This window comes from Pundamilia nyererei, unplaced genomic scaffold (assembly GCF_000239375.1).
Source record: "Pundamilia nyererei isolate P.nyererei 1_Seehausen unplaced genomic scaffold, PunNye1.0 scaffold00099, whole genome shotgun sequence".
Classification (NCBI taxonomy): Eukaryota; Metazoa; Chordata; class Actinopteri; order Cichliformes; family Cichlidae; genus Pundamilia; species Pundamilia nyererei.
In genome coordinates this window covers 320,168-325,926 of record NW_005187500.1, presented here as the reverse complement: position 1 = coordinate 325,926, position 5,759 = coordinate 320,168, and the positions used below count along the sequence as shown (strand labels likewise).

The 5,759-nt window shown below is 41.7% G+C and overlaps 1 long non-coding RNA gene across 1 annotated transcript; it reads right to left on the bottom strand.

Annotated features, from left to right (window-relative positions):
* Positions 1-1,378: 1,378 nt before the first annotated feature.
* On the bottom strand, positions 1,379-4,402 carry LOC102215762 (uncharacterized). Its single transcript, XR_311925.1, has 5 exons — positions 4,341-4,402; positions 3,599-3,847; positions 2,506-3,458; positions 1,878-1,992; positions 1,379-1,724 (listed from the first exon to the last, which is right to left on the bottom strand). It is a non-coding gene; the product is annotated as an uncharacterized LOC102215762 (long non-coding RNA).
* Between the last annotated feature and the right edge of the window lie 1,357 nt (positions 4,403-5,759).

Here is a 5,759-nt window from a genome sequence, read left to right as displayed (position 1 = left end):
GGCTCGCACACAAGAATTTCACTCACATGTGCTGTACCAGTGTGCCTGCACATGTGATGTGACAATAAAAGTGATTTGATTTGATTTATTATCATCCTCTATCTGAACGATCCTGAAGTATTGCTGTAAAAAAGAAAACCCCCAAAACAAACTTGATAGATCCTGAGGAAGTCAGTATTGCAAAAGGTGGAAAACGGTCCGTGTCTGGACTCTGCTGATTTTACAAACTGCAACAATGGTTTTGTGTTCTCAGATGCATGTCTCCTGTTTCGTAGACGTTCTGTGATTGCATGATGGGCACAGACGTCAGCATCAGATAAATTATTGGGAAGCAGCGGTCATGTGAACGCCTTATTCTGTTTGTTTTCCGGCAACATGAAACCGATGAGCTGAAAACCTGTTATATCAGCTGCAGCTTCTCTTACAAATGTAACTGGACTGCCAGTGCTGCGAACATGTCAGCGGCCAGGGCAGAGAGCCGTGCCCACTCCCTTGTCCGGTGCATTCTGGGAGTTGTAGTCATCCTCACCTAGCCAAAACCCCAACAATGCTAAGAAGCTTTTATGTGGTTGAATTTGTCCATTTCATAAGTCTGGTGGTGCAAACACACAACACCAATTCTTTTTTTCCTTTTTTTAAACAGACCCTAATCAACAGCTTTTCAATGGACACAGTTGTACAGATTTCTTAGCTTAAGCCTTAAACCCTACAGCAAGCTATCGATATTAGGTACTTGTATTTAACATAGAAAAAAGTCTGTTTTAACCAACGTGTTCGGACCAAGTTTGGTCCATGTTATGCTCAACGTGTGCAGTCCATGCCTTCTGACGAGCTCTGGGGGACCGATACGTAATATCGGATCGGCCCATCTCTAGCACATAGTTTGAAAAAAATACAAATAAAGTTAAAATATTTACGATTTTTATTTACAGAACTTTAACAAAAAAAAATTTGGCAAGTTTTTCAAGTAAACCAAACAGCCTCCTCTGCTCTTTCCTCCATTTCCCTTCACATTCTCATATCCAATCTTTCTTGGTTGCAGCTGGTCCTCATCCTCCTGGACGAAGACCTCCGTCCTAACACCTCATCCATGAGGGAAACCAGGGCCATGTAGCAGCAGTGGGCTTCCCACTCACTCCCACGCCCGACGCTGGATACTAGCAATCATAAAGGCAGAGGAAAGGTGGCAGCTGACAAACGCAGCAACAGTGCAGGTTTATATGAATACGTTCAATAACGTCTGGTTAAAAATTCACATTTGAATACTGCTGTCCATACTTTGGTTTTCTTTTTTTTTTTGGACACTTTTTATTTGTTTAGGAACATTTTTATGCAACAAGATAAAAGAAAAAGAAAAAACAAACAGTATGAGGTCATGGGACACAACAGGCAGCTTAGAATACAGTTGAATAAACATTAAAAACAACAGATGATGAAATCGTTTCTGGATAGTATGATGTCATATTTTGACCAACACAGTGCATCTGTTTACATTTCAAAACCCATCATTCTAAATATTTTGTTAATGTGACATTGCTGTTACATGTTGGTACGAACATATGGCTTCTTCATACCGCAGTCTTCGTGAATGATGCGGTGTGCAGCGGTGTGCAGCTGTGGGCCATAAGCACACTGGTTCAGCTTCACATGTGAGACCTTTATGTGGTCACAAAGTGGTGAATGGCTGCCCCCCTCCACAGGGAGACTGTCATGGTTCAACCATCCTGGAATCACAAACATGACAGAATGAAAGATTTATTCATTAACTAACACACAAAGCCCACAGACACACAAAGCCCACAGACACACAAAGCCCACAGACACACAAAGCCCACAGACACACAAAGCCCACAGGCTAATACAATCTGCTCACCTACCGCCAAATGTACCAGATGACTTTCAGCTGTCAGTATCACACTTCAGGTGCAGCATTACCTGCTTCAGCTGGAGAGTTTTTATAGGAACGTGTTGTTTCCCTGACAACCTTCCTCACTGCCAAACACAGAAAAGTCCATTAAAATTAACGTCAGTTATAGTGAGTGTATAGATCCGTGACAGGCGTTTGTTTCTTGACGAGTCTACAAATACCTTGGACACACAACACGTTTGAGTATTTTCCTTTAAACCCATGCTTCAGCGACAGCTTTCACTACATTATATGTCGACTACTTCCATTGTTCCTCCTTTTGTTTTCATTGTATACATCGCACTCACTAAAGCCGTTTGTCTGTGCATTTAAAACGATATAATCTAATCCTTCCATCATTGTTAGCGAGCACATAAAGACTGTTGAGTGTAATCTAGCCCATACAATACAAATGTATGTAGGCATGATGGAAATGGACTGTATGAATACCAGAAACAAATGATAAAATAACAGTGGTTGTTCATGTTCCCACAATTTAGTGTTTGATTGACAACAATTTTGACTGGTAAATGCATAAAATCAATAACGGTTTCTTTGAAAAGCTAAATATCAGTTCTGATGGGACCACCGATACTGACCTCCACGACCTCCCCTTCTGTTGTCATAAGCCCCCCTTGGTTGAGCTCATCTTTGGCGTCGTTACAGGCCAGGAGGATGCAGAAGATCCTCCGCTTTCGCAGTAAGACCTTCTGCCAGTGGAAGGGCAGGTGCCCTGAAAAACTGAGTCCATGCAGTGATGTTTATGACCTAAGGGGGAGCTGTGCCTCTCAGTTCATGCCCCCTTATTATATATGAGGCCCCCCCTCGTGGACTTTGGAGAACTCCTCAAACACGCTTCACTACAATCTCCCCATCGGTGATGGCTGCCACCTTATTACACTTTGTAATGTGTGGTTTAGCCACTCCCTCTTTCAAGTCCCAGGTGATCACCCCGACCTGGTCGCATAGTTTTAAAACCCGGATATGCAACAGTGGTGGAAATAAGGCATCTCAGGCATCTCTTCATCAAACACATTAACAGGTTAACACATTTCTGCTGGATCCAGTTCTGATATAATACAGTAACACCTGCTGCTGTCATGGAGTCTCTTTGCATTTTGAGATGACACAAACATCGTTAACCTCTTAAACACCAAGTGTGTTTCTGAGGTTCCTGCTTGAAATTTACACGCCTGAAATCATTACAATATTTCTCTGAAAGTACAAACTCTCTCTACAAAATTAACTTGACCCTTATGAGCCTTCATCAAATACATACAAATATTACAGCTCATGCACGTCTGTCCAACTCACTCTGATAGAACCCAGTCACTGTTTTTGTAGCAAATAATCCCTTTTGAAAATAAGTTACAGTACACAATACACTAGAAAACAGGGAAGATGTTCATAGGAAGATTATGTGAGACACGATTCATGCGGCTGAAGTGAAACAGCAACGTTACAGATATTTTCCTGAGGAGTAGCCGAGGATTGTGCAGCCTGTGAGTCCTTATTTGTGAACAGCAGAAATGATTGTACTTCATTTAAATGCCTAAAGAAGTTGAGAAGAAGAAGAAGAGATGAAGTTATTCAGAAAATGGTTTCTATCAGTTTTTGGCAGATCTTGTTTATGGCCCTATATTTTCCATAACATTAACAAAGAGCAGTAAGAACTCAAAGTTCAATACTTACTGTAGCTGTGTCGTGAGGTGGCATGAGTCGATGACAACTCCGGATATTATTCCGGGATCACCAGGACATATGGTACGAATCTTCCTTGACGGCATTGAGAGAGAAAAGGGATCAGGCTTTTCCAAACCATCCCACCCCAGCCGAACCACCGGAGCGGTGCATCCAGACCGAGGTTGGTCCCAATGGGGTCCTTCGCTCGTGCTTCCCCACAGCGGATGTAGCCGTCCCCAGTGATGTAGATCTTGGGTCCTGTTGATTATGAAATTTAGTATAAAATGGGGTGATGATTTTTTGAAATGTGTTTTTGGTAATGTAATATTCACTATTTTTGTAATGAACAAAGATGGAGTGTCACTTTATTATAGATTAAGTTTTAATGTAAACATTTAAACACACTCAGGTCTCTAAGTTGAAATAAGTTTCCACATCACTTCCTCCTTGCTGTCGTTTTGCTCACCCGCTGCTGTGCTTGGCCCTGGAGTGTCCTCAGGGAGAGAGGACACTAGGACAGGAGGCCTAATGGAAGGCATCTGTCCTCTCACCTCATCCGTGAGGGCAAACCAGGGCCAAGCACAGCAGTGGGCTTCCCACTGACCCCTCTCCTGAGCTTGGATACTTCCTAAAGGCAGAGGAAATTAAAAATGACAGTAGACAAATAAAAACACCACAACAGCTCTTAGTATTTGTACATTTCTTAACTTGTGTTCTTAAGAATTATCTTCTTGATAACACACATACGTACTTTGTATTTTTTTAAGTTGTCCCATTTCTTTCTGGCCTGCGAGGTGGGTGACTTTCCTCCGCAGGCCCAACTTCCCCAGAATTGTCCTGATCACACACACAACACATAAGAGAAGAGAGGAAACCATGGCAACTATGTTAATCTCTAAATCCAAAAGTTTTCACGGGAGAACATCAGAGGAACATCACAGGTTCTGTACAGCATGAGGGTTAATAAAACCGGCCTCATGTGATGTGTAAACTGATTTATTCCTGCACCCCAGTGAAGAGGGGTCGTTTTCTCCTCTTATTTTAATCAATTCAGCCATTTGATCTTTGGTCCCTAAAACATGTCACAAAAATCTAAATTAGCCGTATGTAAAAACCGCGGGACCCACCGTACAAGCTAGTTTACGATTATTTTAATTTAAAAAACAAAAACATGTCTATGCAGATGCTAAAGCCTAACAACACAACCGCTATAAAAATGTAACTTTTGTACCAGCAGATTTTCATACACTTACATTTGAAAGCGTTTCCTCTCCCGCATTAACTCCCGTTTCGACCGCCATGGTTATCAGAAAAACTCCTGTATGGCCCGCAATGAATCCTGGGATACGGTAGGACCCGAAGGATACGCCGAGCCATCCTTCGAATTCGGGGAAAACAAGGAGGCGTTTGTCGCCACATTTGGAGGACTCTTTGAATTTGCACAGCCTTCGTCGCGTCAGTGTGCCTAGTTTGGCTTCCCCTGCTCTTGTTGTGTTTGATTACTCCCAGCTGTGCTCTCCTCCTGTGTCCCATTCCCTCGTTATCCCTCCGCGTATTTTAGCCCCGTGTTTCTGTCAGTCATGCTGTGTGGTAGTGATGGGAATTCCGGATCTTTTTTAGAGAACCGGATCTTTCGGCTCGACTCACTAAAAAGAGTCGAGTCTTTCGGCTCCCAACCGGTTCCCAATCGGCTCTTCAGGTTGTTTTGTTGCTTTAATTAATTTATTATTAACAACAATATAAAATTATGCACAAAGGGAATTACTAATGTAAAAAAACCCGTGGTTTTATTTATATATGTTTATATATAAATATATACGGTGGCCCCTAGAGACAAAGCACTTGCAAACTCCAAAACATATGTCTAGCGTTAACTGAACTTCCAAAACAGTGCTATGTAGATCACCTAAATGACACAATTGAAAGCATATGTGTGTTGTTTGTGTATTTATACACAAGCACTCATATAGGGCTGTGCAATATGACCAAAATCTCATATCCCGATATCAAATTCAAATTCAAATTTTTATTTGTCACGTACACAGTCATACACACTACGATATGTAGTGAAATGCTTGGACAACTGCTCGTGACCTAAAGAAAACAAAAAAGGAAAAGACTATGAATAAGATAGGAAATAAATATGAAAAATTAAAAAGGGTAAATTTAA